The sequence below is a fragment of the Myxocyprinus asiaticus genome, chromosome 37 (assembly GCF_019703515.2).
Source record: "Myxocyprinus asiaticus isolate MX2 ecotype Aquarium Trade chromosome 37, UBuf_Myxa_2, whole genome shotgun sequence".
Classification (NCBI taxonomy): domain Eukaryota; kingdom Metazoa; phylum Chordata; class Actinopteri; order Cypriniformes; family Catostomidae; genus Myxocyprinus; species Myxocyprinus asiaticus.
In genome coordinates, this window is record NC_059380.1 from 9,326,932 (window position 1) to 9,353,465 (window position 26,534).

The 26,534-nt window shown below is 40.3% G+C and overlaps 1 protein-coding gene across 1 annotated transcript in view; it reads left to right on the plus strand.

Moving 5' to 3' along the window:
• The window catches only part of LOC127427979 (pleckstrin homology domain-containing family A member 6-like), a 153,648-nt gene that overhangs the window by 23,609 nt on the left and 103,505 nt on the right, over positions 1–26,534 (plus strand). Inside the window, exon 2 of the mRNA XM_051675998.1 lies at positions 5,886–6,017. The gene's annotated coding sequence lies outside the window, so the exon portion shown is untranslated. The remainder of the gene's footprint in view (positions 1–5,885; positions 6,018–26,534) is intronic.

Here is a 26,534-nt window from a genome sequence, read left to right on the forward strand (position 1 = left end):
GGAAGAAATAATCTTAATGATTCTAAATGTAGGCTTCATTTTCTTTATGCACAATATCATTTCTTTTTTTACTTTTTCCTTTTTTTATTTGGGGTTAAATATGACCAGACCTTTTTCTTGACAGGTTTCATGACATTCACCCTTATAAGTGAGGACTCATTACAATCACTCAGTGATATGGAGGTAATGATATTTTCTAAATCCTAACCCATTAATCTAACCCTTACAGAAACCTGCAGCTATCAGATTAGATGTAGACATAGATGTTTAACAATATATTAAACAATTTGGCTGATTTATTTGAAACAGTAAGGATCGCTATAGGTTTTCGACGATTCTTTATATTAGGCCAAACTAGGGGTAGGAGGAAAAAAATCTATTCTCCAATGCATCGAGATTCTTTCTGAATTTTGAATCAATACTCAGAAATTAAGAATCGATTCTGAGTTCAATTGAAACCGGGGCAGTGCAGTGTAGCATACAGTATGTGTGCACTAGAGACTGAGTGAGATGTTTGAAATTAGAGCCCGACTGATATGGGATTTTTGAGACCTTTTCTATGTGGATTGTGCACCGATTTTGCACCGATATGACTATGCAAAGGTACTCAGAAGGCTGCTTTCTTAAACAAATATTTTTATCAAAGAATATTTGACATTATTATTATACATTGTCAGAAAATTCTAGAAATGAACACAGAAAATAAAGAATAAATAAAAATACAATAAATAGCTTTATAAACATCAGTACTGTTAGTATGTCAATTGCTGACCATTTAAATAAAGAATAAATAAAATAAATAAAATAAAACACAAATCAGTACTGTATGTTTAGTATAAGTCAATTGCTAACCATTAAAATAAAGAATAAATAGAAATAAATAAATAGCTAAATAAACATCAGTACTGTATGTTTAGTATCAGTCAAATGCTGACCATTAAAATAAAGAATACATTCAAATAAAATTAATAGCTAAATAAACATCAGTACTGTTTAGTATCAGTCAATGGCTGACCATTTAAATAAAGAATAAATAAAAATAAAATAAAGAGCTAAATAAACATCATGGGCCGGTTGCACCAGCTATACGTACGTTACAACTTAGCCTAGTTGTGGCGTAAATGGGCACTAAGTCACAATTTATGCTCTATTAAATATTTGAGCGTTGCACCATTAAATTTATGTAGGACGTAACCCTACATATAAACTAAATATATATGGAAGCCTCCGACCAGGAGTAACTGATGGAATAAAAAAGCAGACGCATTTAATGACATCAATGAGCTCATGTTTTGCAGGACAGCCATCAGTCCTTTCGACATGTATGATGGTGTTGGCATTTACACTCATTTTCATTTACGAGAGAGAGAAATTTTTTTTTCTTTTAAGCGGCTCTTCAGTTTCAAGTTTCAGTGTCAAGTTTCAACACATTCAATATATATATATATATATATATATATATATATATATATATATATATATATATATATATATAGGATATTAAAATGAATAAATGTCTATTTTTCCAGCCTGTTGTATTAGTGTTGTATTATCACCCCTCAATTATTTTAAATACAGTTCCTATATATTATTATTTACACAGGGCAAATATACTATTTATTAAATCTTCTTTTATTACGTATCCTATTTTAATGTCTGGAAAACCAGACTTTTAAATATTACATTTTATAAATGCAATGACTGGAATTGTTCGGTTTGAAGGGGTACCAAACAGTGAATCCTGAACAAAACAGTTTGGTGAATACATGTTTACACACTGACAAGCAATGAAAGTAGCTACGTGGTTAGCTAGCTAGCTTTAAGCTTGTTGCCACGGAGAGTAAAAGATGGACTTTATTTACTTTCCAGCATTGTGTCTCACCAACTAGGTAACAGTGAAGCGTGAAATCAACACTCACCACACACAATCCACCACCGCACCGTTGTCTGCTGAGCTGCAAAAAGATGCTCTGATGTTTTCCCTTTCAATCTGCTACATTACTGACTGCACTGACAAAATATAGCTGGCTAACAGCAAACAGATGTGAATGTGATAAACATGAGTGACATGGTTGTCAGGGACAGGGTTAATGTTATATTAGTTATATAAAATGATGGGGTCATTTTTTATTAACTTTCCAGTATGTATTTCACAAACTAGTTTGCAATTTAACGAGAAGAGACCGCTCAAATCTGCACCGTTTAACTCCACCCTGTCTGCAGAGCTACCGTCAGCTCAGAGTCAGCTCTGTAAACAGTGGAGTCAGAGCGTGCTCTGCTGGACAAACTACGCTATGACACCAATTCTAAAGTATTGTTTTCTGCATTATATGTTCTGAAAAAAAGTTTTCATATCGGCGCATATCGGTAAAATATACGCTGATACCGATATATCGGTCGGGCACTATTTGAAACAAATTGTCAGACGTACATATACTAAAGCCAAGCGCACTACAGAATTGATCACAGACTGGATATGTCAACTACATGACCATCGCCCCAGAGTGAAACTATGATCTCGAAATTAATTCACAAACTCAAGCACATAGCTACAAGAGAGTTTAAACGTGATAACATATTAACTAACAACATGAAATACAGGATCACACCCATTGCACTGATTTGCTCAGAGAGGGAAAAAACATCTGAAAATAATGATGAGACAGCGGTTAGGGAGACGTGGGTGATGTTTTATTTTCTAATTATTTGTCTTCCGCTTCCCAATGCCTTACTGTCCTTTTGCGCTCTCTTTATTTCTTTGGCTGTTGCTGATCTCACTCGTCAGACCAGTGCACATACGAGATGCTTGATTGATTTTTTTTTTTTTTTAAACCTGTGGTGTGGAAAAGAGAAGCTGACATCTGCACTCTCACAGAAGCAGATATCTCATGTAGCCATCCTGGACCAGCAACTGATAGTTGTGGTTATAGTTATAGGCTAGGGATTGATTAATTCTAAATTAATGATTTGATATTACTTAATACTGAGTGTGTGTTTTGATAAAAAAAAAAAAAAAAAATGAGGACAAGACCTTTGAATAATAATCAAATCGAATCATGAGGCCAGTGAAGTTTCACACCTCTAGGCCAAACACATACACAATAGAAAGCCCAGTTTATTGCAACAGAGAAAAGGCGGAGATGTTTTTGTTGTAGCTCAGGATAGTGTGCCATTCACCACGCTTGTACTGAAAAAAAGGCATTAAATATGTAAAAATGTATAACCACACTCCTAAAAGGCCAGCATTAGCATTGCATGGATGCTGGCCATTAGAGCCACAGTCATTTGTTCTTTCCACCAACACAGTGACTCTACAGTAGTGGATCTGACAACACTTAACCTCCGACCCTGGTGAAAAGCGTAACTCTAAACACGAGCATGGAGAGGGCCGGGAGGTCTCAGGTGGCTTAGCCAAGGTATATCAAGGCTCACAGCACTCCAATAATTACTCACAGACACACTGGCAAATGTGCTGAGTTTTTAAGGGATATTTCTGTGGTTTTCACAGAAACAAGTAGGAAGGCTACTGATAATCTTATCTTAGACTTCAGAATATTAAGCAATACATGTGCATAATGTATGTCCGTGTTGGCCTATTTTGTTTTGTTTTTTAACAAAATGCAAATGCATTTTTGCAGCTAAATCTATGCTATTTTTTAATTGTTTTTCTATGTAAACTGCGCTACACGGACGTCTTGGACCATTGCGCCGCATCTAATTATCTCGTACAGGAGCGCCGTGTTCAAAAAAAGTCTGCTACTTTCGTGCCGCTGCATCTAGCTTGTTTTAGCACGAGGACACAGTTGGGGGGAATAGCCCCTAACAGTTCAGTTGTGATATTTGGAAGAGTTCATGACTCAGTATGTGTCTTTTTGTGCATGTGAGGAGGCAAACCATTCACAGAGTGAGAGAAGATGATCAAACAAAGAAAACAAAGGCAGCCTAATCACCACTCATATCTCACACAGTCGTACATGTCTCTCTAGAGACTGGTGTCTATAGTATGGCTTTTAGCTTTCCCCAATTGCTCAAACAGGCAGTCTCTTATGGCTGGCCACAATGCACCTGACCTCAGCCCTTTAGAAAATGTTGCCATGGCTTCTTCTCTTTGGAGGAACAATGCTATTTCTGTAAGAATCCAAGTCTGGGAAAATAAAAAGCACTGCATTTCCCTACACAAGTGTTAGAATGCATAAAAAAGGAAGCTAGCTGACAGGTTATATATTTGACTTACAAGCCTTATTGATATCATGCCGAACCAGCCAAAACTGGTTTGCCGGCTTTAGCTGGTCTCCTAGCCTGGTCAAGCTGGTCTTTTTGCTGGTTTAAGTGGGGTTTTGGGCACTTTTCAGCTGGTCAGGTTGGTCAGTTTGATGGTTTTAGTGAAATTTTGGCCACTTTCAGCTGGTCAGGCTGGTCTTTTTTTTCTGGTTTTAGAGAGGTTTTAGGCATTTTCCAGTTGGTCACACTGGTCTGTTTGCTGGTTTTAGAGGGATTTGGGAGACTTTTCAGCTGGTCAGGCCGGTCTGTTTGCTGGTTTTAAAGAGGTTTGGGGGACCTTTCAGCTGGTCAGGCTGGTCTGTTTGCTGGTTTTAGAGGGGTTTGGGAGACTTTCAGCTGGTCGGGCTGGTCTGTATGCTAGTTTTAGAAGGATTTTAGACACATTTCAGTTGTTCAGGCTTGTCTTTTTGCTGGTTTTAGAGGGGTTTTAGGCACCTCATTAGGTCAGGTTGGTCTGTTTGCTGGTTTTAGAGGGGTTTTGGCCACTTTCAGCTGTACATGCTGGTCTTTTTTCTGGTTTTAGTGGGGTTTTAGACTCTTTCCAGCTGGTCAGGCTGGTCTTTTTTTCTGGTTTTAGAGGGGTTTTAGACACTTTCCAGTTGGTCAAGCTGGCCTGGGTGCTGGTTTTAGAAGGGTTTTGGGCACTTTCAGCTGGTCATGCTGGTCTGTTTACTGGTTTTAGTGGGGTTTTGGCCACTTTCATCTGGTTAGGCTGTTCAGTTTGCTGGTTTTAGTGGGGGTTTGGGCACCTTTCAGCTGGTCAGGTATGTCAGTTTGCTAGATTTAAAAGTGTTTTGGACACTTTCAGCTGGTCAGGCCATTTTGTTTTTTTTTTTTTTTTTTTACAAGTTTTAAAGGGGTTTTGAGCACCTTTTATCTGGGCAACATGGTCTTTTAACTGATTTTAGAGAGGTTTTAGACACTTTTAGCTGGTCATGCCTGTCTTTTTACTGGTTTTAAAGGGGTTTTGAGCACATTTCAGCTGGTCAGCCTTGTCAGTCTGCTAGATTTGAAGGTGTTTTGGACACTTTCAGTTAGTCAGGATGTTTTTTTACTGGTTTAAAAGGGGTTTTGAGCATCTTTCATCTGGTCAAGATGGTCTTTTTTTACTGGTTTTAGAGGGGTTTTAGACACTTTCTAGTTGGTCAAGCTTGTCTGGCTGCTGGTTTTAGAGGGGTTTTGGGCACCTTTCAGGTGGTCATGCTGGTCTTTTTACTGGTTTTAGGGGGTTTTGAGCACCTTTTTATTTTTAGCTTGGATACCAACTGGCCGACCAGCCTGGCCGACCCGCTTAAACCTGCTAAGACCAGCAAACCAGATTTTCTTTGCTGGGTATATAATTCTCCTATTCATGTTCCTCATTGAATCTGGATTGGAGGGAAAATTTGCTTTTCTTACATTATACCCTCCCTCAGAACCAGGAAGGGATTTACTCGGAGGTTGATGAGTGGAAGAAAAAGAGAAAGGAGAGAGAAAGGGGGAGATTATTCTCTTAGGGCCACCAGTGGTTTCAGGTTTCGCCTTCTTTACCCTGGAGCTTTTGATTCTTTGCTCTCTCTCTTACTCACCCTCTCTCTTTTTTCCTCTCTCTCCTCCTCTGCCAGCCACCCCCCTTCATACCACACCACGCTTCAGAAACGGAGCACACTAACGGGAAGAGGAGAGGGAGGCAGTGAAGGGAGCGCAACGTGAAAACTGAACAGAGAGGATTCTCTGCAACAAAATCTCCCAGCAAGGTAGGTGATCCTGTTTCTTTGTCGGATCTCCAGTTGAGTAGAAAAAGAGATGGGAAATCTTGTTTCTTGCTTGTATAAACACTTTAGAGACTTGCCTTTCCTCGTACATCCCTTGCTTTCTGGTTCATGATTTCGCTGTTGCTAGCTACAGCACAGTTGTGAGGTAATGAATGGGTGCATGCGTGTGTCTGATAAAGGAAATGTAATACAAGGTGTCTAAACAGAGATGCATACTCAAGTTTGTTTTGATGCATTGTCTGGAGACCAGAAGAGACTAGGTCAAAATGTATACGATCTTAGAGATATTATATCTTGCAGGTAAAGGGTAATAATGTAAGCAACAGGCTTATTTGGCAGTGATTCTTCATCATTGTTTTAAGACTGATCAGCATTACTTAAAGGTATGTGCAGCTTTTGGAAGCAAATGGGAATGCATAAGGAACAGACTTCTTCTGGCAGTGATCCTTGTTTTAGGAGTGATCTGAAAGACCAAACAAGGACATGCACAGGTACAGCCACTGACTTAAGTTATGACTCATCTTCAGGTGGGCTTCAAGGCAGCAAGAACAGATGAAGAACAGACTAGAACAGATGTTTTCTGAGGTCACACAAATGCCCAGGTGTACAGCACTCAACAGGAATATGTCCCCATTACCTTAAACTGAGTAAAAACAATAATTACAGACATGGAGCCAAGACTGTCATTCCTGGATGGTGCTTCACTGTCTTTCCCACCTCTTTTGTGGCAGGGAGAGAGTACCTGTTTTTTGAGAGTCGAATAGCCTATGCCAAAATCTGCAAAACAAACATTATAAAGACTGGCTAAATAGGGTAATGGCTAAAGGTAGGCTGATGATATACATCATGCCATTATGGGTTTAAACCTCTGTTTAGCATAAGCCACAAGGCAGCTTAAAAATTTAAATGGGAGACCATAAACTCCTGATCTTAATTTGATCTAGCTTAAAAGCAGGAGCTTAGTGGCGAGTGGTGTAGCTGTGGTCCTGGTGCGAATTTTAGACTTTTTATAATTATTTCTAATTTTTAGAATTTATACGCTACATTTGGATTTTAGGGGAAATGCAAAGATGCTAATTTGTGATTGGCTGGCTGCCATCATCTGCAGAAAGAATGTGGATTAAACTTTGAGGGTTGTGCAAAAAAGTTACGAAACATCCAGTTCAAGCCACTTGCAAAGCAGTGCTAGCAAACTTTGGGTTATAATAGCCAACCTATCCACCCTGGAAACACAACATTGTCGAAGTGCTTTGCTGTAATTGCATGATTATGCTAAATGCAAGTAGATGATGCTTGTATCACTGTTGCTAAGGCATAAAAAGGGTAAAGTAAATTGGCAGAAGTTGGCTTGGCAGTGGCAGTCATCAGATTGGCTGCTCTCTGGATTGGTCTGGAGTCCCTCGACGTGACTACCACAGGGTGAATAGTTGCCTGTGTCTGGATGGACAGATTTGGCACTGTCCAATGGTTTGGGAGAGGTGAACAAAAAGCTTGAATATGACAAACGGAAGAGGGGAAGAATACGCCACTTTTGTCCAGTGTCTAAGGAGCTCTTCGGTGTCTCTGTGTGGGAGTTTGATATTTATATTTATATTATATTATATTTATTATTTTGTATATTTTGTATTTATTTATTTATTTTTTTTAACAGGCATGAAAATGTAATAATGCAAAAATCGTAAAAGTTCCAAAAATGGGCTTCATTTTAATAATGTAGGCTAACTATAAATAGAAGTTTTTAATTTTGGGATGAAATATGGCCGAAATATTTCTTCAAGAGATTCATCTAAATTATTTAGCTTTAGACGACTTATGTACTTTAATATGCTTAAACAGGAAATAGGTTATAGTTTTGAAAATTACAGTGCACTAACGAAAAGAACTTTGGCATTACCATGTTTTTTGGACATGGTACTATGGTAATACCATGGTGTTTTGAACATCATGACAATATGCTTTTTTTTTTTCTTTTTCATGTAAATAGATTTGTCACCCATCCCATAAAATACGGGATCATCCCGTATTTAAGGATGAAAAGTCACGTCCAGTATAGAATCAATGCATCCTGTATTTTAAGCTGGTCAGATGGTGTCATGGCGAAATCAATCAAGATCTTTAATTTAACCTTGATATTCCAAGTGGCAACTCCATATGTAAACAACACCGTTGTACATGTATATGGTAATTATTCAGTACCGTGGTCAGGGGCGTGGTAAGGATTTTTGGGCCCCCTGATAACGTTGCACTCTGGGCCCCCTATCTTATCGCAACCCGCACAACATTTATTTATTTATTTTTTTGTAAAATTTATAATTTTTAATAAACATGACCATAAGGATGATTACACCTTCAATGAGAGACAATAAAAAGAAGCAAAATTGAATTTGAAAAGTTCATTAAAATAACTGAATTCATTTTATAGAAATAACTATACAATAAATTAATATATAAATCAAATAAAATCAAATAAAATCAAATCACTTTTATTGTCACACAATCATATACACAAGTGCAATAGTGTGTTAAATTCTTGGGTGCAGTTCCAAGCAACATAGCAGTCATGACAGTGATGAGACATATACCAATTTACAATAAACTTAAGATTTACACAACACAATTTAAAATCTAATATACACATAATTACAGACAACATAATATACAAATAATAACATACAATGTACCATATACAATACACACAATATAGAATACACATTATAAAATAAAAAAATAGTATATATAGTATATATAAAATGTTCAGTAGGTTGTATTGTACTGTATTGACATTCAGGATTTCGGTTGATAGTCAGTTGCCAGTGTGTTGTTAAGAGAGAATATAATTTATGACATTCCAGTGTGAGATAATAATATTAATAATGTGCAGTGCTGATGTATATTGATCGGGAGAGATCAAGAGTTCAAAAGTCTGATTGCTTGGGGGAAGAAGCTGTCATGAAGTCAGCTGGTGCAGGTCCTGTTGCTGCGATACCGCCTGCCTGATGGTAGCAGTGAGAGCAGCCAATGGCTCAGGTGGCTGGAGTCTCTGATGATTCTCCGAGTTTTTTCACACTCCGCCTGGTATATATGTCCTGGAGGGAGGGAACCTCACCTCCGATGATGTGTCTGGCAGTTCGCACCACCCTTTGCAGTGCTTTGCAGTTGTGGGAGGTGCTATTGCTGTACCAGGCGGAGATGCAGCCAGTCAGGATTCTCTCTACAGTGCTGGTGTAGAACTGTGTGAGGATGTGGTGGTTCATTCCAAACTTCCTCAGCCGTCCCAGGAAGTAGAGGCGCTGATGAGCCTTCTTCACAACGGCCTCAGTGTGGACAGACCATGTGAGTTCCTCAGTGATGTGGACACCCAGGAACTTGAAGCTGCTGACTCTCTCCACTGGTGCTCCATTGATGGTGATGGGGCTGTGTTCTCTTTCTCTTCTCCTGAAGTCCACCACAAGCTCCTTTGTCTTGCTGACGTTGAGGGAGAGGTTGTGCTCCTGACACCAGCGTGTCAGAGTGTGCACCTCCTCTCTGTAGGCTGTTTCCTCATTGTCAGTGATCAGACATACGTGTTGCCACACAGTCATGTGTGTACAGGGAATACAGGAGTGGGCTGAGAACACAGCCCTGTGGGGCTCCAGTGTTGAGGGTCAGTGATGAGGAGATGTAACTGCCCATTCTAACCACCTGGTATCTGCTTGACAGGAAGTCCAGGATCCAGCTGCACAGCGAACTGTTTAAGCCCAGAGCCTGGAGTTTCTCATCAAGCTTGGAGGGCACTATGGTGTTGAATGCTGAGCTGTAGTCTACAAACAGCATTCTCACATAAGTGTTCCTTTTTTCCAGGTGGAAGAGAGCAGTGTGTAGTGTAGATGCAATGATATCATCAGTGGAGCGGTTGTTGCGGTAAGCAAACTGCACTGGGTCCAGTGAGGGAGGCAGCACAGAGCAGATGTAATCTCTGATTAGTCTCTCAAAGCATTTGCTGATGATGGGTGTCAGAGCAACAGGACACCAGTCATTTAAGCAAGTGATTTTGGATTGCTTTGGTACAGGCACAATGGTGGACATTTTGAAGCATGTGGGGACTACAGACAAGGAGAGGGAAAAGTTGAAAATGTCCGTAAAAACACCAGCCAGTTGGTTCGTGCACGTTCTGATGACTCGGCCCGGAATGCCATCTGGACCCACGGCTTAACAGATACACAATCTTGTTCCAGTACTGGCATTTTGCTGCTCTGATAGTTTTGCGGAGGGCATAACTGGCTTGTTTATGCTCCTCCGTGTTCCCGGAATTAAAAGCGGAGGTCTGCGCATCAAGTGCCGCGCGAACATCGCTATTAATCCAAGGTTTCTGATTGGGGTAGATCCATAATGTTTTGTTTGGAAAAACATCCTCTACGCACTTTCTGATAAAACACTTTACGTTATCAGTGTGAAGCTCAATGTTGTCATCAGAGGCGGACCGGAACATCTCCCAGTCTGCGTGATCAAAACAGTCTTGTAGCGTAGAGTCTGATTGGTCCGATCAGCACTGGGTCATTCTGAGGGTGGGTGCTTCCTGTTTCAGTTTCTGCCTGTAAGCGGGCAGAAGCAGAACAGAAGAGTGGTCCGATTTGCCAAATGGTGGGCGGGGGAGGGATTTGTAGCCATCCCGGAAGGGAGAGTAGCAATGGTCCAAAACCTGGTCCCCTCGTGTGTTGAAACTGATGTGTTGGTAGTATTTCAATGCTATTGACTTGAAGTTGGCTTTGTTAAAGTCCCCGGTCACAATGAACGCAGCCTCAGGGTGCGCGGTTTCCTGCTTGCTTATACTCCCATACAGTTCCTTGAGTGCCCGGTCTGTGTCGGCTTGTGGCGGGATGTACACAGCTGTGATGATGACCACTGTGAATTCCCTCGGTAGCCAGAATGGTCGACACAGAAGCATGAGAAATTCCAGATCAGGAGAGCAGAAAGACTTGATAGAATGTACGTTCCTCTGATCACACCAGGATTTGTTGATCATAAAACATACACCACAACCTATGCTTTTACCTGAGAGGTCTTTCGCTCTGTCCGCTCGGTGCACGGAGAACCCCGCGGGTTCGATGGCTGAATCTGGAATCTCCACAGACATCCAAGTTTCCTTAAGGAAGATAATGCAGCAGTCCCTCATCTCTCGTTGGAAAGAGATCCGTGCTCTCAGATTGCAGAGCTTGTTGTCCAGAGACTGAACATTTGCCAGTAGAATACTGGGTAGCGGGGGTCAATTTGCGCGACGTCTTACTCTGATGAGAACGCCAGCTCTATTTCCCCTTTTCCTTCTGCGTTTCAGCAGCCGGGCTGCACCGACAACGGGCTCCGCTGCCATGTTTGTTAACAGCGGGTCGGCATTGAGGAATTTGAAGTCCGGTTTACGGTGTGTAATTGCAGAACCAATGTCCAAAAGTGTTTGTCTGTTGTAGACAATAAGGCAGACAACATCCAAAACAAAAAAACATAAGAACTGTAAACAAAACAAACAAAAAACTACAATGATGTGTAGGTAGCTCAGCAAGAACCCAGGGCGTGCTGAGTGACTCCAGTCAGGTTTCCTAAGCAACCAATTGGCCCGGTTGCTAGGATGGGTAGAGTCACATTGGGTTAACCTCCTCATGGTCACTATAATGTGGTTCTCGCTCTCGGTGGGGCGTGTGGTGAGTTGTGCGTGGATGCCACAGAGAATAGCATGAGCCTCCACATGCGCTAGGTCTCCGCGGTAACATGCTCAACAAGCCACGTGATAAGATGCGAGATTGACTCTCTCAGACGCGGAGGCAACTGAGATTTGTCCTCCACCACTCGGATTGAGGCGAGTCACTATGCCACCACGAGGACCTAGAGCACATTGGGATTTGGGCATTCCATATTGGGGAGACAAAAACTTTAAAATCTAATTAAAACCCTTTTGCCTTTATTAGAATAAAACTAAGTAGACTTCTCCTTCCTCTTTTATAGTTTTAACATGAATCTATAACATTTCTGTCAAATCATACCTATTACTACAGTTGGTGATGCTACAATAATGGCAACCATTATGTTTTCTCGACTTTTCCTCATCAGCGCTGTTTAGAATGGCGGGACTTATGAGATGTTAGACTTTCTCCATAGTGCTTTAAAGTTGAAAATTAACATTTTCATTCAGGCTTTGTGGTCTGTACCGCGCTGTTTAGCGTGCCACACAATCCAGTCAAGCCTGGTTTATGACGCTTCCAGCGCGAGGTTGTGCACGAGTCGCTGCTCTGTACAAATGCATTTAGCACTTAAAGGCTTTTTTGGGACAAACCAATTAACGTCTTAAGGGGGATCCCACACACTAGATCATCTTTATTATCGAGTAAGAGCAGTCTTCCTTACGGCACCCCTGACCGTGGTATATATATCATAGTACCATAACATTATCCAAAGACACCACCACTGTACCATGGTAGTGCCACAGTACTGTTTTGTGAAGGTTGTAAGCTAAGGAATCTAAAGTCATTTAGATTCCAGACAAAGATTCTAAAACAGAAACCAGAGCTAAATAATAGGGAAAAGACTGTTGTTTTACAGAGGACACTGCCCTGATAAAATGCTGACTTTGTGAGATGAAATGACAACTTGTATTGTGTGTCCTTGATTTACTGTGCAAGGCTATCTGGGGTCTAATTAGACCCAGCATTATTAGCTTAAGCCAGTATCCATAGACGTATTCCCTCATAGCCGACACACACAGTGTAAATTAAAGCCTTCAGCTTGTCTGTTCACTGTCTGTACGAGTCACTTACTCCCACCTCTGTCTCTGGAGCATCATTTAGATGGCTAATATTAAAGAGAGACAGCAAAAGAGCAGAGGTGGGACACAGGAAGTAATACCAGACAGGGATTCAGAAGAGTGGTTTGACTTATGGTGGTTTAGTGATATGGGTCTTTGTTCTGTGAACCGCTTAGGCCATTTTAACTGCTGTTTGAGTGGTCCCACTCTCTGTTCTTCTGGGCTGCTCTGCTGGCATGGAGATATTATTGGCTGGTGTCCAGCGGGGGAGCTGTTATGACTATTATGCTACACAGAGACTTGCTGTACATGAGCGCTGGTTCATACTCATTCAGAGAGTCCAGCCGGATGCAACTGTATTGTTTTCTTTTCCCTAAAGACCATCTGGGGGGAAAAAAAAGCATCCCTAAACCAGTGACTGGAAGTCAGGTTCTCTGACTGTGCTGGCCCAGTGTTGGGGAGTAACTAACCACAAGTAGCGAGGCTACTAACTTAAAGAGATATTCTGGGTTCAATGCAACAGCATTTAGGGCAAAATGTTAACTACTACAAAAATTCATTTTGACAAAAATTCATTTTGGAAAAAATAAAACAAAAAAACTCTGGGTTACATGGAGGCACTTACATTAGAAATGAATGGTGCCTCACTGTTTCACAAGTATATTCATAAGACATACCGGTAGTCATAAGGTGTGCATCTTATATGTGTCAAAATGCAAGATATTAGTGTGATTAAAATAACTTACTAACTTTTTCTGAGTGGAATTATATCCAATTTTACAACTTCGTTGCCATGAGGGTGTAACGCCATAAACCAAGGGTCTTCAACAGGGGGGCGTGACCCTCAGGGGGTCCATGATGGGGGTCCGCAAATTATTGTTTGATCCATCATTAGCACTTGTAATAATCACTCACATGTGAGCGATAGCTATAGATATGTGTATGAATATTAATCCATCAACATGTTGAAGTTCCTCACACCTGCATGCCAAATCTTCCTCTTTCTTTTTAATCCTTGCTCGTATTTGCGCATCTTGTGTATTTAGTTATAAACTGATTGGAATGCTAAACACTATTAAAGTGTGACGAAACTGAGCTAGTCAGCAGAAGCACGCAGCGCAGACAAACCATTCATGTGGCCATGCTCATCACGAGCCATTCAAACCGCAACACACATCAGGTTCAGCAGCGCTGCAGTAGAGGGTTGCGTGAGTAAACGCGTCTGCTTTGCATTGGTTGCGCTGTGCGGTTGAGCAGATGACAGCCTACAGTTTCTTTTATTATTAGTTGCGTTTTGCTTTCAGAACAATAGCCTACTTGCCTGGTGTAAATAAATAGTAACTACTGAGATTATCAAGCTGGCATACACGGTCCTTAATGTTCCACACACACAGGACGGTGACTCTCAAAATATAATTAAAGGTGCACTCAGTCATTGTTTTCCTCATTACAAAGTTTTACTCCTAATGAAATGTAATTTTATAATATTTGTATAAAATGTATCACTCACATGAGATGAAGACTCCATATTAGTAACCTTATAACATTTTTTATTCTGCATGGACAGGGTCTGTCTGTCTGTCTGTCTATCTATCTGTCTGTCTGTCTTTTTATTTTTATTATGGAGGGAGTATTGAACAGTGATTAACAAGGAAAATGTAAAATGTAACTTCATGTCAGAAAAGTTGTAGACCACTGCTGTACGTTATTTAATGATTATTTTAAAAGCTTTGCAATATAAACATCATGAAGTATGTACACACAATAATATGTTAGCCTATCATACACATTTTTATAGCCATAAAGCGCAACACTCAATTTTATCCAATATGTAACAGGGGTCCCGGCTACGTCCCTCTACCCACCAAGGGGTCCTTGGTCCGAAAGTTGTTGAAGACCCCTGCCATAAACCCTAAAACGACCATAAAAATGATGATTTAAACTGCTTTAGAGCTCAATTATAATAAACTAGTTTTAACAGAAGAATTAATGTAAGTGCTTCATATTATAACATCTGCCAAATGAATAAATGTAAATAAATAATTGTAAATGTAAATTATGTCACACATGCTGTCGATTCATCTTAACTTGTACTGAACCCAGAATATTCCTTTAGCTATATTTTTCAGTAGCCTGACAGTAGGTCAGCTTTTTTTTCAAAATAGAGTAGCTTTTCCAAGCTTGTTTTTCCAACAAGTAGGCCTAGCGGTCTAGTGCAAACAAATGCTACATTAATGTTTTAAATGTCACATTTTTGCACGAGCGCGCTCCTAAACTGTCCTCTTTCAAATGTACCATTGCAAAGTCTGAATCTTTTAAGTGAATCGGTTCCTCCTAAACTGTCCTGTCTCTAATGTGGAAAGTAATTATTGTGAGGGAATGTATATGAAAGAAGATTCACAAAAATGAATCAAACTTTCTAATGCTAAATATATAAAGCCAGATTTATTCATTCGAATCAGTTCGTTCGGTAAATGTAAATGATTCAACAACAAAAAAAAAAAAAACCCTGTATTTTCTTATTTTTCATAGCGAAATATTTAATTAAATGGTGATATTCAAAAAAGTTTTAGTCATATAAATTAGCTTGTGTTCTTGTTTTTTGTTGTACTTAGTGTAAATTTATCTGTTCAAACAATTGAAATTGTTCATTTTAAAACCCACATTGTTCTGTGCCAGACAGATTCGACTCTGATTAAAATATAAATTATATTGTAAAAGGTATTGCCTTCTTAAGTAGCTTCAACATAGTTACCTGTAGGTACTTTTTGTTTGTAGCAAATTTAACTACTTAACTAAAGAGTAGCTTGAATGTTGAACTACTTTAAAAGATGAGTATGTTGTAGCTTTGCAAACTACAGTATCAAAGTAGCTTCCCCAACACTGGTCCGGCCAGCCCTGCTGAAAAGACCAACTAAACCAGCATGCAATTCCCATGCTGGTCTAGGCTGGTTTATGCAGGTTAGTGCTGGTCTAGCTGGTGAACCAGCCATGTTGTTCACAAGCAAAACTTCTACACTTTTGGTAAGCACCCGAGTCTGTTTGACTTCATAGTTTTTTTCTTTTGGTTGGTGTAAAAGCAGTGCGATGTGCACACATGCGAACCACACCCTAGTCCACATAAAAAGGTGGTCTGGGATACGGTTCGTGTTAACTCTTGTACGCTTCGCTGTTGGTATGAATGCAATCCATGTTTAAATCATGGAGAGAAACTACTATTGATGACATCTAATTTGCATATTTGCATTCTAATTTTCCAATTTTTTGCTGTATAATGGATTTCTCATTGCTGCTGGTCTCGTAAAAAAAAAAAAGTACAACAGCCAGTAATGGTAACATCCTTCTGTAGAGAGATAAGACATGTGTTGCTTGTAGAGACATGCTAATCACACCCCCAGTATATTGCCTCAGGCAAGAGGTGGAACAAGTCTAGAGTTAAATACCTGTCTGATGAGACGTCAGCAACATAGAATGCACCTTTGTCTAAACATGGCCGTATGTCATCAGAAGAGAGTTGTTGACATTTTTACCTGGCATATTAGACTCATACAAGCCACAAATACACACACACACACACACACACACACACACACACACACACACACACACACACACACACACACACACACATTTGTATGCTTTCCAAGACAAACCTACAATGAGATGGTCTTTCAGAACCCATTCCATCTGGACATAACTGTTTGTAATCATTTTCCATTCCAGGGAGAAAACCTTTTAATCATTTCCTCTGAACTGCTACTAACCTGACCTGGTCATTGGAGTCCTAGATGAAAATTTACTGAGAGCTCATTATTAAAAAAAAAAATTCAGTCTCATTCTCTGCACATGTTGTTACTGAATTGTTGCCAAGGAATGGTTTCCCTCAGGAAAACAGAGAATAATTAATGCAGTCTATTTGACAAGAGAGTGAGTGGACTTGCGATATGGCCACTGGGTGTCAATGTTAAACAACTTGAAGAAAGTGTGTATGTTTCACACTATTCCTTAATCAGTTTCAAGAAATGTATAAACTTATAATCTTACAATATACTGCATTTCTGCACTATAAATATTATTATCTGCATAGGCTGTCACAATTTGTTATTTTCTAATGTTTTATAAAGGAATTAGGTCTTATTTCATGTTCTTTGAGGACAGTTAATGATTCAAAGAATACGTAAATAAAATAAGCCCAAGTGTTGTTTAAAAACCAATTTAGCTCTTTCTGAGGGAAAATTAAAATGAAATTTTAGTGTAAATGAGTAATATTCTGTTCTCTCCTGCACATGAAGTCGCTGTCTGGTTATCTGTTTAAGTGCAAGCTCACACCTCTCTAGGGATTCTAAAATTAGCGTCACTGTCGATAAGATAAAAGGGTTAGTGCTCTTTGCCCAGTGGGTTAGTCCACTCAGGGTAAGTGGCATGCAGCCACAAATAACCTAATTCCTCTTGTTCAAGGAACCTGCCCGTACCTGTTCCAGTTTAGTCTCACTAAGGCTAGGAATAATGACGGTCTTTCTATGTCTTTCTCCCTTAATCAAATTCCTGATAGCACATGTAGATCACCCAGGAATCTAATTTGATGTGTGTTTAAATCTGGAAGACATATTTTTAATAAGACGTTTCCTCTCAAATGTCAATAAGACCTTCAGCAGATGTCTTTGAGATGTTTATGATTCAGAATGTTTGTAAATCTGCTAGTTTTAAGATGTTTAGCAGATGTTAATTAGATTGTGATGCATCTCTTGTACATGTACGTGTGCCTTGTGGTTCAATCTACTCTCTGATGGCTTATAATAAGCAAATATTTAAATAATTTAATGAAAATTATGTCATCATTTTGTAAATTAATTAGGGTGACATTCCCTTATGAAAATTAACCATAGTTTTACCATAATATTTGTAATAAAACCATAGTAAACACAAAATTAACCATGGTTAGTACAAAATTACTATAGTAAAACCATGTTTACTAAATGGACACTACAGTAGTAAAACTATGGTTAATTGTATGAAGACTATGGTTTCCGCCAAAAATACATGCATGTTACTATAGTCATGGTTACTAGAGTCATGGTTACTACAGTTTTACAATAGTAAACCATAAGCCGCTTTTCCACCATTGGGCTGAACGGTTCTCGTTGCAAAACCATGCCCATCCGGGCCAGTTGGCACGTTTAAGATGCATGAATGTAATTAACAAGTACGTCAGTTGACGTGAGAGGTAAACACTGGAGCGAGTGCGCTATGGAGGATGATTGCATATTTCAGTTTTTAGGACTGCTTTCCCCCCTTGTTTTTACTCTGCTAAAGCACAGAAAAGACACATCCCATGAAAAAAGAGGAAAAGGTGAGAGGTTTACCATCATTTACAGAGTGGCTGTGCATAACAGAGGACACAAATAAAGGTAAAAGTTCCCAGACTAGCTAAAAGGACATTTATTGTCAAGTAATATATTATACAAGTTTTAATGAGCTAGCTGGTGTAATCTACCTTCCAGACAAAAAAGGCTTGTAGAAAAATTATGTACTTTTCTAGTTAGACCATCATCATAAAATCATGAAGATGCACTAAACATACCCTATTTTTTAACCTGACTATAGCAAACTTTTCCAGCTACTTGGAAACAAATAAGTTACCTTGCCGTTGGCACATACTATAGCCATTCCATCAGCATGACTGAGTACGGTTAAGTACAGTAAGCCAGACCGAGAGCAGATGGTAATCGTGCCATGCCAAACCGTGCTCAAGTAGAAATGTTACAGGAACCATTCTTCACCGTGCTCAGAACTGTTCGGCCCAATGGTAGAAAAGCACTTGTTAATTTTCGTAAGGGTTAAACAAATATAATGACAACATTAAATTGAACGTAAGTATATATTTAATATACACTAATAAGACACCTAGAAAAACACCCTATTTTATATAACTGAATCCAAATATTAATAAAAAGCAGCAATAAAGTAATTATTTTGCTTCAAAAAGGATGGCAAAGTCCTGTTAATTCGGCACAGGCCTCAACTGAATCAGAAAATCATTTATGTGAACTAGTTCATTTATGTGAACCATCCTAAAGAACTGACTCACAAAAACAAATCGAAGTTCCCAATGCTAAATATAAGGGAATCGTTCATTTTAACCATTTAATTTACATGAACAGTCCAAAAGAACCGATTCACTTACTGTAAAGGTTATGGTTTTCCCAATGTTACATGACAGTGAGGATGGTTCAAGGATGCATGTTTGATTACTCCCTCAGCTTTATTGCTGTGTTCGCAATACAAAGTGACAAATGTAGTTTTGTGGCGCTATGCCGCTGCTCATCATAAAAATTTAGCCGTTACTGGAAAAGCTACACTATTGTGAAAATAGCTGAACTACTGTCACGCTACTTAAAAAAGTAGTTAAGTTAGGAGCATCTCTACTTTTAGTTAACTACTCCCCAACACTGTACTAATCATATATGAATGCTGAATTGAAACGTTAATACAGTCAACTGTTCATTTTTGCTGTTTGTATGCGGGGATAATGGTACCTGAGAAAGAACAGATGTCGTTTATGTCTTTGTACACTACAATCTGAGAAGAGATGGTTGTGTTGATGTTGGTTTACAGATTAGTGGTAAATTACAAGTTAATGGTCTTGAATTAAAACAAAGGATTTGTGGTGCTGGAATATTTTAATTGGCCCAAGAAGGGGGAGATTTGTGGGTTTTAGGAGACATTGGACCCCAGGCAATGAATCAAGCTGTTGTGTGGTCAGACCAGTTGCAATAAATAACATTTCCCAGTGGACCTCGCCTGAGTCCGCGTGTGCCTCAGATTATCTTGGTTTGTTGAAAGGGCTCATCGTATGTGTATGTGTGCGATTGTATGTGTGTCCAAAGAGACTGGCCATCGTTTTTGTCTCAACTTTGATAAAGGCACTGAAGTTTAAGGCCAAGAGCCGTGCCAGGTTGACCTTGATTAGTGCAGAGGGCAGTATTAGAGGTGGAAGCACTTTTGAGTTCACAACTGTCACGGTTCTGGTAAGCCCACAGGTTTGTTATGTTTGTTTTGTCATTTTCTCTCCCTCGTGTTTTGCAGACGCGCTCCATTGGCATGATCAGTGATTCCACGGGAACGGTCATTGTTCTCAGGGTGGCACTGATCAAGCCACTGATTAGCTTGTTGAGCAACACTTGTTCCAGCCTGATTACACTCCCTACATATGCCCTCATGTTTCTATGGTTCTTTGTCAGATTGTTATATTAAATTGAGTATTAACCTCACTCTGTTGGTTGCCCGCATTGTTTGGGTTGTGGTTTGGCTTCCAGTCTTCGCTGAGTTCAGCCTGGTAATCCATGAAGGAATTCCGGTCTATGCCTGCGTGCCGGGGATCTACACTTCTGCTGTTGCTCACATTGTCCGCTGGACATCTCTCTCATCGCCTAGCTTCTATGGAGGATTCTGCCAAGTTTGTCCTGACTTCCACGATGCACAAACTCCACTGATGAACACACTACTCTCTACTCTGCACGATGGCACATTACTGACTTTGTGAATAAATATTTTGGAATTTTCTGCTCCTGTGTCATTCTGTCCAGCACCTACACGTTACAGAACAATCTGGCTGCAGCATGGACCCAGCAGAGGATTCCACTCTTCACTCCACCCTCTCCCAGCAGGGAGTTCTGCTGGGACGTCAGCAGGATCAGATTGCCACCACAAACCAGGCTTTAGAGGTGATGGCCTCATGTCTCACTGATCTCACCTCCTATGTGCAACAGCTTGGCCCATCTCCGACTCCTGAATCTCCGCAGGAGGTTTCCTCACCAGCCCCCACGACGCCTGTGTCTTCTGGACGTTTTGAAGCCTGCATTCCTTATCCTACCTCGCATTCAGGTGAGGCTGAATCCTGCAGCACATTCATCTCACAGTGTTCCCTGTTCTTTACCTTGCAACCATCCATGCTCACTTCGGACACCATGAAGGTGGCTTGTGTCATTACACTCCTCACCAGTAGGGCTGGTGAATGGAGCACTGCTATGTGGGACAACCAACATCCCTGCTGCACTTCATATTAGACATTTATTTTGGAGCTCCGTCAAGTGTTTGATCGCTCGGCTCAAGGTCGGGAGGCGGCGAGGATTTTGTCTGACTATCTCAAGGAGATCGACGAGTTGCTGATTACACGATAGAGTTTCACACTCTTGCTGCTTCTTTTGAATGGAATAATAGCGCTATGAGAGATCGCTTTCTGCACAGATCTGATGACATTCTGGATGAGATTTATTCATTGGATTTACCTCCACGATTCGACAATTTGGTGGATTTGGCTATTCCAGTCACCTTACTCTATACGTTGCTGTCACCGTCGACACCATATTTCACCTGCTATGGCGGTTGATCATCCTACCTGCTCTGCCTCTCCAGCTAAATCGTCAGAACCTCGACCCGATCATGAACCTATGCAAGTCACCAGGACTCAAATCTCCCATAGGGAGAAACAGCGGCACCTTATTAATAGATTGTGTCTCTATTGTGCTGCCCTGGGTCACAGGAGAAAAGTAGCTGCACAGGAACAAATACTAAAGACGTGACATGGATCTAGTAGAACATCCTATTGCTCGTTGGTAGGAGAGGGGTTACTGGCGAGTGCAACACCTTTGGATAAATCCCCTGGACTTCGGACACTTCTTCCGGTTCGATTGCAGTTTGGATCGGCCTGTTATACTGTTTCTGCTTTGATCAACTCTGACACTGAGGGCAAGTTTATGGACCTCGAATTAGCATCCAAATAGCGACTTCCCATGTTTCAGCAGGATGAACCTATCAACGCCCATACCCTGAGCAGAACACCACTGTCTGTCATCACTCACTCCTCTAAGCCGGTCATGTTCATCTCCGGGAATCATACGGAACAGTTGTCATTCCTCCTTAACCCATCTCCATCAGATCCAGTTGTGTTGGGGCATCCTTGGTTGGTAAAGCACAACCCACACATCGATTGGCCAACCAACACTGTTCTTGCTTGGAGTCCTTATTGTCTGTACTCTGCTGTTTCCCCTGTCCAGTCTTGTGTTTCGTTGCAGGATGAACCAGCAGACTTATCCGTAGTGCCGTTGACATACCTTGATCTGAGGGTGGTGTTCAGCAAGTCCTGCGCTGCAACCCTTCCTCCTTATTGCCTGTACGACTGTGCTATCGAATTGCTCCCTGGCACTTCTCCACCTTGGGTGCGAGTGAAGTGTGCTTTTCATGTACAGTCAGTTCCGTTTCTGGGGTTCATCGTTTGTCCGATTGAGTGTGCATGGACCGACTAAGGTAAAGGCTGTTTCCGATTGGCCTACCCCAGATTCTCGCAAGGCTTTGCAGAGGTTTCTGGGGTTTTCTAACTTTTATTGGAGATTTATTCGAAATTAAAGTCAGCTCGTCACACCTTTGACGGATCTCACCTCCACTCGCACTTATTTTTGTTGGTCCCCGGTAGCCGAGGATGCTTTTTCAATTTAAACAAGCGCTTTTCTACTGCACCTAATCTAATTACTCCTGTTCCTACAAATCAATTCGTGGTGGAGGTGGATGCATCTGACATTGGTGTCGGAGCAGTCCTGTCCCAGCGCTCCTCCTCGGACAGAAAGATGCATCCGTGTGCTTTTTTTTAGCATCATTTAACCCCAGCTGAGTGAACCTAGAGTATATTCATAGCACCAAACGTCTTAACTCTTGGCAGGCCCGCTGGGCGGGGTTACTCTCACGGTTCTGGTAAGCCTGCAGGTTTGTTTTGTCATTTTCTCTTCCTCGTGTTTCGCAAGCACGCTCGACTGGCATTATCTGTGTTTCCATGGGAATGTTGTGCTCAGGGTGGCGCCGATCATGCCACTGATTAGCTTGTCGAGCAACACCTGTTCCAGTCTGACTTCACTCCCTACATATGCCCTCATGTTTCTCTGATTCTTTGCCAGATTGTTATACTAAGTTGAGTACTTACCTCGCTCTATTTGTTTAGATGGTCTTGTAACTCTGTTGGTTGCTTGCGTTGTTCGTGTTGTGGTTTGCCTTCCAGTCTTTGCTGAGTTCAGCCTGGTAATCCATGAAGGAGTACCAGTCTACATTTCTGCTGTTACTCGCATCGTCCGCTGGACATCTCTCTCATCGCCTAGCTTCTTTGAAGGATTCTGTCAAGTTTCTCTTGACTTCCACGATGCACACACTCCACTGACATACACACTACTCTCTACTCTGCATGGTGGCACATTACTGACTTTGTGAATAAATATTTTGGAACTGTTACCTCTGCTCCTGGGTCATTCTGTCCAGCACCTACACATTACAACAACAAACTTCTGGTTTGAGACATCACAGACATAAATGGACTGGAATAAAGGACTACATGGATTCTGAGAAACATCCACTGCTGTGCTCAAATATTTGCTTCTGGTTGTACTGTAGATAGGATGTTCTGCTTGATCCATGTCACATCTTTATTATTTGTTCCTGTGCAGCTACTTTTCTCCTGTGTGAACAGATTGCATGCTTATTTTGTGTGTGTGCATGCACATGGACATTTGCATGTGGTTAAACTTATGTAACCAGAGCAAACAAAGTGACCACTTTCTCTCTCTCTCTCTACACACATACACACACCATCCTATTTCCAATAAATGTGTGTTTGTGCAAGGCTAGAGAGATGGCACTAACTCCATGGAGACCAGGGAAGCATAAATAAGCCACCTGTCTAAAAGCTCTGTAGCGCTGGTGACAAAGCACACACTTTAAAGCAAGTCTTTGTGAACTCACCGATCAGTACACGTGGATGTTTACTCATTTCCCCGATTTCAGGTTGAATGTAAAGACCTTAACTGGCATTCTTACTGACGTTGCGTTCATGCTTTTTTACATTTTGATGTCAAAAGCAGAGAATAATACCAAGATTTCAAGTCTCATGGAAACACGGTTTTCTTGCTTTGTCGGATTTTTTGAATAAGCAGATTTTTGGTAGCAGTCAGTATTACTGTGCATTTAAACACACTTATTAATTCACAGATTCGAGTCCCTGCACAGAAATTCCTAGGTCCCTCAGTTTTCTTTCTTTTTTATTTTTATTGTGAAATATTTAGTTAAATGATACTATTTATAACTATTTTTTTGGTTATAAAAAGTAGGGTGTATTCTAGTTTTTCTAGTAGAATTTACTGTTATTATATCTGTTTAATTCTGTCACCCTTATTGCTATCAATGTTCATTCATAAAAAAAAAAAAACATGCTTTTGCCAGAAAAATTTTACTCTTATTAAATTATAAAATGGAGAGTTTTATACTGTATATTTAAAAATACATTAAGTGGCAAACAACGTGGTTAGCTCCTTTTTGTTTGTAGCTAATCTAACTACTGTTTCAAAAGAGTAAAGCTTGACTGTAGTTAAACTATTTCAAATAATGTGTGGCTTGCAGATTGACAACCGACAGTTTCAAAGTAGCTTCCTCAACACTGGTTAGCACACTTTTAAAAACGAGGTTCTGTTTGCATCAAGTCTGTGTGTGTCATTATGGTTCCATTTGGGCATCCATTATTGTTGCCATTGTAAACCACTATTTGAACTGTTACATTTAATTGTGAAGACCTATAAATTTGAAGATAATATCTGTTGGCATGCCATTTCAACATGATCACATGGGAAGTCGGCATGTTGTTTCCGAGACTTCCAGTACCCTAGGATCGGTCACATTTTGCTGACTCACCAACAAGTGCCATCTCCTGTCAGTCAATTTTTCATCAGCTCCAGGGTGTTTACCTTCCCCTGTGCCATGGCCGGAAGAGCGTTGCATCAGTAGTGTGGGAGACCTTGGTTTAGATCCCATGTTGAAACCAGGAGGTAATAATCAGTTTAACAATCACGATTCAGAGGTTGCATTTTCCCCTTTAACATTACATTTTTACTCCATTGATGGTTTGGTTTAGGTTTGAGGTTTGGGTAGGGGGATATGTTTTATAAAATAAGCATTCCTATTCACTGTAGTACAGCCCATACAGCTGAAAACAACTACCTTAACAACTTGCTTTTGGTCCATCTAAAAATGGAGCTCACATGTGCCCATATGCCCAACAACACTTACCACTTTGGCCACTGGGGGCAGTGTTTCACATTTCAGTAAGCATTTTAGCTAAATAAAAGTCAACTTACTGTTTCTGATTTTGCTGTGAGATCAGTCTGGCCATTTCAACAGAAAGTATAACCATCTGGCACATCCATGCATGTTTTTGCTTCCATCCTGCATGTACGCAAAGATGTTTGAGCCAGAAATCTAGTGCACTCTTTACCCATGAGTCCAATTGTGTACTACCAATCTGGTTTACAGAGATGTGTGAATGATGTGGTAACTGAACAGGAAATTGATATGACCTTGCTTGGTAATGCCACATGTTGCCACTTAACATATTACTGAGATTTCAAAGGGGTTTGGAGTGAATGCACAATATCTTACAGAAAAGCTATCAGACAACCCCATGGGCATAAATGTAGATTTAACATGTGATCACCCACAGGAAAGATTTTTTCCAATTTTAATAATACTTTAATCATGTAAATATATGACACCAGTAATATGACAAATATGAATAAATAGAAAAGGCTTCTTATTTATTACTATACAGAAAGACAGACACTTGTTTTTGTGCAATATCTGCTTTTTTACATTTCAATGTAAATATTTTTATAAACTTAAATAAGGTTACAGTTTGCATACAACAATAATCCATTAAAAGACAAATTCTTCAAAAGCCAGCATTTTGGGATGTTTCAGTCTGTTTATGCCTGCCTCCCTTGTCTTGAACTTAAAATGTTTGGGAGAAGGCAGCCAGAGTGTCTGATAAGATGGACGGAGTGTCATTAAGGAATGTGCAATGATATGACATGGACACTATAGGAGCCTTGTCTGGGTATCTGCATGAGTGAAAACAACATTTTGGAAAACAACAGGCCACAATGTAAGCACTAATGGGACGTACAGGGCCATCAGACATTAGGATGAGTTATGAGGACAGTCTTCATTTAAAGTTTGTTTTGGGAATGAAGAGCTGGGACAGAGTCCTTGTATCTGAAAATTGCAACTATTTCAGAGAGTTAGAGGTGGACCTCAAAACCTAAAGGTAATGTGTGCAATTTTTTAAGTGTTAAAATACTTTCTCCTGTCCCAGCTTCATGTGGCTACAAAACTATAAGTAAGCCATTCGTAGGTTGATTTTCCCCAAAATTGCAAACATTACTCTGTTTGTTTGAGAGTCCCGACCAGTCTGACACAGCAACAGTTAGCGCGTTCACATGCGCAAACGTCATTTTCAAATGTCATGTAATCATGGTTTTCTAGCATTGTCAGATTTTTTAAATAAGCAGATTTTTGGTAGTTTGCATGCATCCAATGTCAGGATGCGCAGAATGAGGCTCAGGACCCAAACGCAGAATTGAAAATAAAATGAAAATAAAATTAAACACGAAACAGACATGGGACAATGATGCAAGGTCCTGTCAGACAAAAAGACAAACTGACAGAGTGACAGGACTGTGACATTAACAACCCCCCAAAGGGATGCCTCCTGTTATCCCAAAACGGGAACATAAAACAATACACAAGACAAACAAAATGAGCACTAACACAAAACAGAAAACACAGCAGAAAGAGAGGGAAACCAAGGAGGGAGTTTAAGGAAAGAGGCAGGTTCTGGCAGCCTGGGAGGAGGCATCAGGGAA